Here is a 12214-nt window from a genome sequence, read left to right as displayed (position 1 = left end):
GTGTCCTAAGTCAGTTAAGTCTTTGGCTTGGAATTCATGCATAAATGTTTCCTGCCATTTTTCTGTTGTTTTGTTAGCTCCTCTTCTATTCCGGACAGAAGAGAAATGGATTTTACTTCCTGAGGTAAGAAACCAAAGCTGTGTAGCAAGGGATTTGTGTAAGAAAGTGAAGTAGAATTTAGGCTACTTTAAAAATCTACTTGCTTAATGTGATTATTTTGAACAAAGGTGTATGTTTTTTTCTTCTTAATTTTTTCTTAAATTCATTAGGATTTGTGCATGTGACCTTAGTAAAAAAATATTAATTGTGCTATAAATGTTTGCCTGCCTGCAGGTTTTCTGAACAAATTACTGTATATAACTAGCATTCTGCCAGGTCACTCCACAGAGCTTTTCCTGCTTTTTATAGCTCCATGGGCTTAATAAACTAATGTGCCATAATTTATTTAAATTCTTTCTTTTATATGAAAATAGACTTGACTTTTCTTCCTACTGCAATCCTGTGCTTACAAGCTCATCTGTGTACTCAAAAACAGTTGTAAAATTTGTTTCCTAGAAGAATAACTTCTATTTCAAAGGGTGCACATGTTTTTTTTTTTATTTTAATGAACAAAATCCTCTAGATTGGAGCTAGGCATGAGGATGATGATATATTTGTTGTAGAAATTTATTCCAGTTGGAATAACCCTAGATTCCAGTGGCTTAGCACAAAGGAAGCTGGATGCAGGCTAGGTTAACTGTGGCCAGCCCTGCTCCACACAGTGATTCTACAAAGGCAATTTCTGACTCCATATTTTTCTATCATCTTGGGAGTGGTTATATCCCTTGAACTTGATCAACTGCAAAGAAAAGAGAGAGACGTGGAATTAAAAATGCAATGGAAGTTATTTTAAGGCTAAACATTGAAGTAGCTTATTTTCTTTGACCCCTGTCCCCTCAGCCCAAATTCAAGCAACCTCCATCTGACTGTGAGGCCAACTAGAAAATGCAGTTTCCTTGTGTGTGCGAAGAGAGAAACATGCGGTCATTTTCTGCTGTGATGATTAAATGTTTTCTGCATGTAATACTTCGATTATCTTTGTTATGATTTGAAAAACCCTGAATAACTCTAAAAGGAACAAATTATAATTCCAGAACTTTCAAGATTGTATAAAGAATATATGTTCCCTATTTAACCCATACAAACCCAAGAGATTGCTAAAAATAAGTTCTACCTATTTGATTTGTTCATAAAACATACACTAATTTATTATTTATTTGATTATTTATCTGTAGCCATTATCAATCACTATTCTGAACTGGTATGTATTTTTAAAACTTTCATATAATGAAGTTCAAACCTAAAGCTCAGAATGGCACATATATCAACAAACAATTCTGATAAATGAGGTTCTTAGGGTGTGTCAACATCCTATGTAACATAAGGATATCTTAGGATATGGTCTAACACAAATGGAAGACCTTGTGAGAGTCAACTTCAAGACAGATAGAGTTCAGGAAAACCACACCCGCAGGAACATCAAAGTAAATTTGCCAAGTCTGGAAGTGTAAAAGGGAATAATAATCCATTGAGCCAGGAACATTCTGTTATGAAAGCCCTGGGTAACTAAATAATAATATGCTTAAACATAAATGATGTTTTATGATTTGTTCTTAACCCTTCATGCTCCCCATTGTACATAAATCTTTCCTTTTCACTCTTTTTGTGTGTGGAGGGGCGAGTGTTGTGGAATTTTTTTTTTAAGATTTCACTTATATATTTAAAATGCTGTGGGCAGTTTCACTTACTTTTCTCCCCCTAATCTATCACATATTTTTCTCACATTGCTTGCTATCTGGAATTTTTTGGTAAATTGACTGTTCTCCTTATTTTCAAAACAATATTTGCTCTCTTATTGTTGATTTAAAGAAAGTATTTAGAAATTGTGGTTCAGAATACATTATTGTTTAAGCTGCAAAGATTTTTTTTTATTTCTCTTGCATCAGTTTCTTCTGGATTGTCTCCTGGAGTGATTGGTTTTGTATATGGCTTATGTCTTTCTATTTCTTAATGGGCATCTACTGGTTAGCATTAGCAGGAGATGATGTGCAATGTCAGTCAGAATTCCTGCCCTAGAAACTAGTCTCTGCATTAGCTGGGAACAGTCCTATGTATGGATAATAATACATGGTATCATGGAAGACATCGTATCAGAAAAACTCTCTTCCAGTTAGGTGAGGATGTATAGAGGGAGGACCTTGAAAATGTGAGCAGTGTTTATGGGGGACTTGGGGTATGGGTTAGTGGTAGAGTGCTAGTGTAGCATGTACATGCAAAGCCCTGGGTTCAATTACACCAAGCAAAAGCAAACCCCTCGTAGTTGTTTAAAAAGGAAGGGCCCCCATAGACCTTTATATTTGAATGTTTAGCACATAGAGAATAGCACTATTAGGAGGTGTGGTCTTGGTGGAGGAAGTGCATCACTGTGGAGGTAGCCTTTTAGGTCTCATGGTCAAACTACACACAATGTGGCTCACAGTCTCCTGCTGCTGCCTGCGGATCCAAATGAAGAACTCACAGTTCCTTCTCCAGCATTGTGTCTGCCTGTACACTATTATGCTTCTCACCGTGATGTTAATGGACTAAACCTCTGAAAATGTAAGCCAACCCCAATTAAATGTTTTCCTTTATAAGAGTTGCCATGGTCATGGTGTCTCTTCATAGCAATAGAAACCCTAAGAAACCCCTAAATCTTTTTCTTTCATTTTTTCCTTTTATTGAAAATAGATTCTTTTCTCATACAACATATCCTGATTACAGTTGCCCTTCCATCTATTCTTCCCAGTTCCTTCCCACTTCCCCTCCTCTCAAGATCTACTTCCTTTCTGTCTCTCATTAGAAAACAACAGGATTCTAAGAGATAACAACCAAACATGACAAAATAATACATAACGAGATAAACAAAAACCATCACATTGAGACTGGACAAGACAACCCAAGAGAAAGAAAAGAGCCCCAAGAGCAGGAATAAGAATCAGAGACACACTCATTCACACACTTAGGAGTCCCATAAAGATAATTCACATACTCAGAATTCCTATATAAAATACTAAGCTGAAAGCTCTAATACACATGTAGAGGAACTGATGAAGACCCATGTGGGCCCTTTGCTTGCTGCTTTAGTCTCTGTGAGCTAATTGTACCGTATTTAGTTGGTTCAGTGGGCCTTGTTCTCCTGATGGCCTCCATCCATTCAGCCTCTTTTACTTTTTCTCCCTCCTCTTCTGTTGGGGTTCCCTGAGGGGAGAGATTTGGTGGAGACATCTCATTTAGAGCTCTGTGTGCCAAGGACTCTCTCTGCATAATGTCTGGCTGTGGGTTTCTGCATCTGTTTCTGTCTGCTGCAAGAGGAAGCTTCTCTGATAATGGCTGAATGAGGCATAATATCATTAGGAGTCATTTTATTGATCATTATTATTTATAAGACCAGTAGAGTTTCATTTTACCATAGGGTTTCTTGAGGTATCTGGTCTCTGGATCTTCATCATTCAAGCATTGTGGGATATGGGTTCCATCTCATGGAATGGGCATTAAGTCAAATCAGAAATTGATTGGGCACTCCCTCAAGTTCTGTGCCACCATTGTCCTTGAATATCTGGCAGGCAGGACAGATTGTAAGTCAAAGGTTTTGTGGCTGGATTGGTGTCCATGTTTCTCTGTTGGTAACCTGCAGAGTGTCTTCTTGCATGAAAGACTCTAGAACATAGGGGTGAAGGCTCCATGCAGGCACCAAGTTGACTGCTCCATGTTCAATGAGTTATGTGAGTATTGTCCTTGGCGATGTGGCCTTGCTGTCAGTTTGCAGAGAGCAATCTATTGTCTTTGCAACAGCCTGGGTTGTTTGGGGATTTCCACAGGACTCCCATTGGCCAACAACTCAATTCAATTCTACTCAGTCCTGGTATTGGAAGCTTCATTTGCTGACAAGAGATGCCAGTTGGGACTTTGTATCCACTACGATTAGGAGACCTAATAGGATCACCTTCATATATTTTAGGAAGTTTCCACTACACTAGGTTTCCATATCATCACTCAAATGCCTCTCAATTCCAGCTCTCTTTCCAAGAATTCCCTCTCTTGACCCTATCACCCCTCCTCTCCCATTCCCTATAAAGTCTACTTCATTTCCTCCTCTCAGAGACATCCATGTGTCCCCCCTAGTTCCTTCCACTATACCAAACATGTCTGGGTCTATGGATTGTAGGTTAGTTATCATTTATTTAATGACTAATGCACACATATAAGTGAAAACATACCATATTTATCTTTCTGTGTCTAGGTTACCTCACTCAGGATGATTTTTTTTCTAGTTCCATCCATTTGCCTTTGGATTTCATGTCATTGTTTTTAACAATTGAGTAATACTCCATTGTGTAACTGTACCACATATTCTTTGCCCATTTTTCTGTTGAGGGACATCTAGGTTATTTCCAGTTTCTGGCAATTATAAATAATGCAGCAATGAACATGGTTGAGCAAGTAAGTGTCCTTGTGGTAGGATGAAGAGTCCTTTGTGTCTATACTCAAGGGTGGTATAGCTGGATTTTGCGAAAGGTGGATCCCCATCTTCCTGAGGAACCATCACACTGATTTCCATAGTAACTGTACAAGTTTGCACTTCCACCAGCAATAGATGAGTGCCCCCCCTTACTCCATATCATCTCAGGCATAAGCTGTCACTTAAGCTATTCATCTTAACCATTCTGACACATGTAAGATGGAATTTCAAAGTAGTCTTGATTTACATTTCCCTGATGGCTAAGGATGTTGAACATTTCTTTAAGTGTTTCTCAACCATCTGAGATTCCTCTATTGAGAATTCTGTTTATATCAGTTCCCTATTTTTAGCTGTATTATTTGTGTTTTTATATCTAGTTTCTTGAGTTCTTTATATACTGTAGGTATTAGTCCACTGTGGGATGTGGAGTTGGTAAAAATTTTTTTCCCTTTCTGTAGCTGCTGCTTTTGTACAATTGGTGGTGTCCTTTGCCTTACAGAAAATTCTCAGTTTCATAAGGTCCCATTTATTAATTGTTGATTTTAGTGCCTGTGTAGTAGGTGTTCTCTTCTGTGGTCAAGGATATTTCCCACTTTCTCTTCTAATTAGGTTCAGTGTATCTGATTTTATGTTAGGTCTTTGATCCGCTTGGAGTTGAGCTTTGTGTAGGGTGATACGTGTGTGTGTACTTGCATTCTTCTGCATGCAGACATCCAGTTTGACCCTCACCATTTGTTGAAGATGTTATCTTTTGTTGAACATATTTTTCTGGCTTCTTTATAAAAATAAAATAAAATAAACAGGCGTTTATAGGTGTGTGGGTTTGAGCTTCAGCTTCCATTGACTAACATGTCTGTTTTTATGCCAGTACTATACTGTTTTTATCACTCTCTAGCACAACTTGAAATTAGGAATGGTGATACCTCCAGCAGTTCTTTCATTGTTCAGGATTGTTTTAACTATTCTAGGCTTTTTGTTTTACTTTGTTTTTCATATGAAGTTGAGAACTGTCCTTTCAAGGTTTGTGAACAATTGTGTTGGAATTTTGATGGAGAATGCATTGAGTCTATTGATTGCTTTTGGTAGGGTGGTCATTTTATTCTGTTAATTGTACTGGTCTACTAGCATGGAAGGTCTTTTCATCTTCTGCTGTCATCTTCAATTCCTTTCTTCAAAGACTTGAATAAACCCTTCAATTTTTAGACCTGTTTGTTAGACCTCTCAACACAAAGGTGCTATGCAACAGTTTCAGGAACACTGCTTTATTCATTTGACTAGTACTGCTTAGTGTGCACAACACTAAACAAGAAAAATCATGAAAGAAACTTGTTTTACTTTCAAGACTTTAGAGAATTTCCAGAGCAGAATGGACATAGAGAGATGGAGGTTGCAAGGCCCAGCTTCAGCCTCTGGATCAGGCTTTCTCCCAACACTGTCACCCTAAGCCTGAACAGGTAGGACTTAGAGCTCATGATCTTGTTAGACTTCCAGGATGAGGGGCTGCAGGCAGAAGTATTCAGTAGTGAGACACAAGTCTGTATATGCTAATGAACCTTGAGTAGTTGACTTTTTGTGAGACTGAGAAGAGAGACTTCCCTCTGAGAAGAATCACCTCAGCTTTCTGATGCTGAATATCTGTCCCACCCTTACTTTCTGTGGTATGAGACTGTGTAGCTTTGAGGCTAATTCTAAAGCCCCTCATAGGATGAGGAACAAAGTGAGGTTTGTATGATGAACTAAGACCAGACTCTATGATCTATGCTCAGTCTACTTGTTTACTTCCATCAACTTGTTTTGACCTAACAGTACCCTTCTCTTCCATGTGAGTAAACAAGACGAGAATGATGTATCCCCAATTAAGCAAACACCTTGAACCTAATTTTCCTTTCTAGCACCTAGATCATAAAGGGCAAACAGGCCTGCTAAAGTAGCCTTGGTGTACTGAATTTGAGTTCCTTCTTCAACCAGAGCAGGAAGGAGAACAAAGTTCCTCCAAACATGGAGGAACCTCTGCTCAGACTTTGGGGTACTCTACAGTGTAGCATTAAAGTGACAATAGTGTTCCTACTTTTTTTAATTAAGAAAATTTTTATTCATTTTACATACCAATCACAGGTTCCCCTCTTCCCTCCCCCAACCTCTCCAGCCTTCCCCCCTAAACTACCCCCCATTCCCTCCTCCAAAAAGGTAAGGCCTCCCAAGGAAAGTCAGCAAAGCCTGGTAGATTCAGTAGTCCAAGCCCCTCTCCCTGCCTCAAGGCTGTGTGAGGTGTCCTACCATAGGTAGTGGGTTCCAAAAAGCCAGCTCATGTACCAGGGATAGATCCTGATTCTACTGCCAGGGGACCCCTTAAGCAGATCAAGCTACACAACTGTCTTGATTATTCTGAGGGCCTACTCCAGTCGTGTGGAGGCTCCACAGGTATTGGTCTAAATGTCATGAGTTCCCACCAATTTGGTTGGTTGTCTCTGTAGGTTTCCCCATCATGATCTTGATGCCCCTTGTTCATAGAATCTCTCTTCTCTCTCTTTGACTGGACTCCCGGAACTTGGCCTGGTGCTTGGCTGTGGATCTCTGCATCTGCTTCTATCAGTTACTGAAGAAAGTCTTTATGATGATAGTTAGGGTATTTACCAATCTGATTACTGGGGTAAGCTAGTTCAGGTACCCTCTCCACTATTGCTAGTAGTCTAAGCAGGGGTCATCCTTGTCGATTCCTGGGAACTTCCCTAGCACCTGGTTTCTCCCTATCCCCATGATGTCTCCTCTATCATGGTATCTCTTTCATTGCTCTCCCACTCCATTCCTGTTCCAGCTTGACCATCTCATTCCCTTATGTTCTCATCCCCCATCCCCTTCCCTTCATTGCCCACACCCCATCTCCAGTTTACTCATGGAAATCTCATGTATTTCCCCTTCCCAGGGTGATCCATGCAACCCACCACTCTTGAGCATATACCCAAAGAATGCTCAATCATACCACAAGGACACATGCTCAACTATGTTCATAGCAACATTATTCATAATAACTAGAACCTGGAAACAACCTAGATGCCCCTCAGCTGAAGAATGGATAAAGGAAATGTGGTACATAAAGACAATGGAGTATATTCACCAGCAAAAACAATAACATCATGAAATTTGCAGGTAAATGGATGGAATTAGCAAATACCATCCCGAGTGAGGTAACACAGACTCAGAAGGACAAACATGGTATGTACTTACTCATAAGTGGATACTAGATGTAAAGCAAAAGATAACCAGACTACAGCCCACAGTTCCAGAGAAGCTAGTGTTTCTATTTTACATTCCTGTAGCATTCTCCTCTTTTGTTTGATGACCTAGCAATGCAAATGCACTGGTAGATTTGTAGTCTCCTGGTCCTGTCATGACTTTGAATTCTCAAATTATCTTAAAAGAAAAATGGATTTTGATTTGCAAAGTGAAAGTGAGACACTTTTTAAGATCAGTCTTTGTGGCTGAAAGGGATTCTTCATTGAGCAAAGGTGAGACAGACATCTGGACAAAGACCATGAAGTGGTAAAAATAAACAAAGGCAAGTAAGAAAAAACAACAAAAAGACAATGTTGAAGGGGCATTATGAAAGATTCATCCCATTCCTTTTTCTACCACAGGTCACACAGGAAAAGTAGGCTCATTTGCATCCCAAATGCAGAAATGACATCCAGTGCCACCCGTTGCTTCAGTCGGTTCTTTCTCATGAGATTGCTTTGTAAAGAGATGCAGGTGAAGAACCAGCCTGCCTCCATCTTAGGCTTAAAAGCCATCTTATAATAATGAAAAACTTGGACCATTCTGGTTTATGAATAAACCTGTGTTTTTCAAGGATTGGCCTATACTCCACCTGTAACACTATCTGCAAATGGGTTTGTACTGCCTGTTCCAGGAAATGGCAATCATGTCTTTGTTTCAAAAAGTTGTTTATAACCATCTTGCAGCCCTACCTTTGTTTCAAAAGGTTAAATGACCACCTATGACAATATTGTTATGACTGCCTGTTGTTATGACTGCCTTGTTATGCCCACCCTGCAAACATGTCTTTGTTTCAGGAGGTTGTTAGAAGTAACTTGTTATGCTTATGCTTATGCTTCTGTAACCCTATCTACTTGCCCACCAGACCACCTACCCCTGAGCTATAACATCCGTGTCTTCCTCACATCCAATGCCTACTTCTCATAGACTATCTTAGGGGGAGATAGCCTATGCATATGAATAAAATAAAATAAAAAACATGCTTTAATTAATTGCTTGCTTTAATTAATTTGGCCATGATGGTTTGGGTCAGTGGTTTTTCTCCTTGCCTCTTTGGGATTAACACAGGAAACGTTAAATTTTAGATGATAATATTGAATTTTCAAGGTCCAACACTGAGAGTGATGATGGTTTACAGCTTCCTATCTCTGTTTGTTGAAGCCCAAAGACCCAGGTAAGCACTTGAGCTCTAAGTTATACTTATGGCAAAACCTGCATCCCTGACTCCACTCCCAGAATCATCACATTGTTCTCAGTATCCCATGTCTGCAGGCTGGGGAGACTCAGCCCAGTTCTAGACAATTTGTGATATGTCTTCACAACTCTACCTGAAGATCTAAAGAACTGAAGAAAACTAAAATGTTTCTGTATTACAAAGGAAACAGTCAGCAGAACATGCAAATAGCCCACAGAATGGGAGAGATCTTTACCAACCACACTTCAGACAAGGAACTAATATTCAGAATTTACAAAGAACTGCAGAAATTAGATACCAAGGAATAAAACTGCCAGTCAATAAATGAGCAAGAAATTTGAACAGACATATTTTAATAAAAGAAACACAAGTGGCCAATAACTATTTTCAAAGATGATAAATATCCCTAGCCACCAGGGAAATGCAGGTTAAAACTACTTTGAGATCCACCTGTCTTAATTAGGGTTTCCACTGCTGTGAAGAGACACTATGACCATGGAACCTCTTATGCAGGAAAATATTTAATTTGAGCTGGCTTACAGTTCAGAGGTTTAGTCCGTTATCATCATAACAGGAAGCATGGTCGAGTGCAGGCAGACATGGTGTTGTAGAGGTAGCTGAGAGTTCTACATCTGGATCCACAGGCAGCAGGAAGAAAGAGTGAGTCATTAGGCCTATCTTGAGCTTCTGAAACCTCAAAGCCCACCCCCCAAAGATATACTTCCTCTAACAAGATCATACCTACTCAAACAAGAACATACCTCCTAATAGTGCCATTCCCTATGAGCCTACAGGGCCATTTTCATTCAGTCTACCACATTCTACTCCCTGGCCACCACAGGTTTATAGCTACATCATAATGCAAAGAAAATGTGTTCAGTCCAACTTCAAAAGTCCCCATAGTCTATCACAGTATCAGAAATGTTTAAATGTCCAAAGTTCAAAGTCTCTTCTGAGACTCATGCAATCTCTTAACTGTAATCCCCCATAAAATCAAATGAAAAAGCAGGTCGCATACTTCCAATGTACTATAGAACAGGATATACATTACCTTTCCAAAATAGTAAAACAAGAGCATAATGAGGAAATACTGGACCAAAGCAAGACCAAAAATCAGCTTGGCAAACTTCAAATTCCATGTCTGATGTCAAAACTCTCTTCAGATCTTCAGCTCCTTTCAGTTTTGTTGACTGAACACATTTCTTTATCTTGGGCTGGTTTCATTCTGTGTTACCAGCTTTCCTTGGCAGGTATCTCATGACTCTGGCATCTCCAACATCTTGGGGTCTCCAAGGAAATTAAGGTTTCACCTTCACAACTTCACACAATGGCCATATACTAATATTCTTCTCAGAAACTTCTTGATTTGGCCCCCCACAGTTCAAATCATCCTCAGCACCACTTTCTTCCATGCTCCTATTAGCTAGTACGACCCATTAAGCCACACTTAAAGCATTCCTAACTACTTTCCGGACCCAAAGTCCCAAAGTCCACATTCCTTCAAACCAAAACATGATCAAATTTACCACAGTAATACCCCAGTCCCTGGTACCAACTTCTATCTTCGTTAGGGTTTCTATCGCTGTGAAGAGACACTATGACCATGGCAACACTTATCAAGGAAAACATTTTACTGAGGGCTGGCTTACAGTTCAGAGATTTAGTCCATTATCTTCATGGCAGGACATGGCAGAGTGCAGGCAGACATGGTACTGAGGGTACTGAGAGAGAGGTAGCTGAGAGTTCTGCATCTGGATGCACAGGCAGCAGGAAGAAAGAGTGAGTCACTAGGCTTAGCTTGACTTTTGAAATCTCAAACCTCACCCCAATGGCATACTTCCTCTAACAAGGCCACACATACTCCAACAAGGACACACTTCCTAATAGTGCCACTCCCTATGAGGCTATAGGGTCATTTTCATTCAAACCACCACATCACCTCACCCCAGTCAGGATGGCTATCATCAAGAGATCTGACAACAAATGTTGAGAGTATATGGCTAGATAGGAATCCCAATTCACTGTATTAATACAATTCCACAGTCATTGTGGAAATAAGTTTGGAAATTTCTCAGAAAAAAATAATAGAACTACCATGTGACATAGCTAATTTACTCCCGGGCAGACACCCAGAGTATCCCATACCCTAAAGTAGAAATTTGAACCCCCAAGTTTATTGCTGCTTTATTTGCTATAGCAAAGAGTTGGAATCAATCTATTTGTCCACCAACAAAAGAATTGAAAATGAAAATTATATATGAATACTATTCAGCTCTAGAGGAAAGTTTAATCACAAAATTTTCAGGAAAATGGCACAACTTAGAATGTATAATACTAAGTGAAGTCAATCTCAGAAAGAAAAACTTGTGCATGCTCTCCCTCATATGCAGAACCTAACCAATAATATATATATATATATATGTATATGTATAACAAATGTACATAAGGGTTCAATATAACATGTAGAAGAGAGAACAAAAAACGCTACATGCAATGGGATAAAAGAAAGAGGATAAAAAGCTAATTGTTTTCCAGTTCTAACTTTGTTAATGGGGTTTTGTTTGTTTGTAGTAGGCAAGTGCATAAAAATATATTCAATAGTGAAGGTGTAAAATCCAATGTGAAGCTTTATACCTTTAGAATGGCTATTTTTAACTATAATTCACTGAGATGCATAGGGTTTGGGTTTAGTTAGTTGAAGCCTGTAAAGGGCTTTATTTATGATTTTTTTCATAATAAAGTTTATTTTTAAAGGGAATTGAAGTAGATAAGAGATAATAGAGTTTTGATAAGTAAATTGATGTCACAAAATGAAAATATTTGGCAAACAGTTGGGGTTGTAATTCAGTAGTAAAACGCTACCTAATAGGTCCCAGGTTTGATACTTGGCACCATAAAATGCATACATACAAATATACATACATACACACTTGTATATGTACATACATACACACATGTGCATGTATATACCTGAGTGTATATATATGTGTCACATATATACAGTAACCTGCAAAGATCAAAAGAGGCATCAGATCCCTTATAGTTATAGACTGTTATGAATCATCGTATAGCTGGGAACTGAATCCAAGACCTTTGCAAGAACAAAGTGTGCTCTTAACCACTGTGCTGTCTTTCAACAAACACACACACACAAACACACATGTACATACACACACACTACTTTTCACACAGTCAAGGATATGTTAAG

Source organism: Peromyscus eremicus, chromosome 2, assembly GCF_949786415.1.
Source record: "Peromyscus eremicus chromosome 2, PerEre_H2_v1, whole genome shotgun sequence".
Classification (NCBI taxonomy): domain Eukaryota; kingdom Metazoa; phylum Chordata; class Mammalia; order Rodentia; family Cricetidae; genus Peromyscus; species Peromyscus eremicus.
This window is presented reverse-complemented; position numbering follows the sequence as displayed.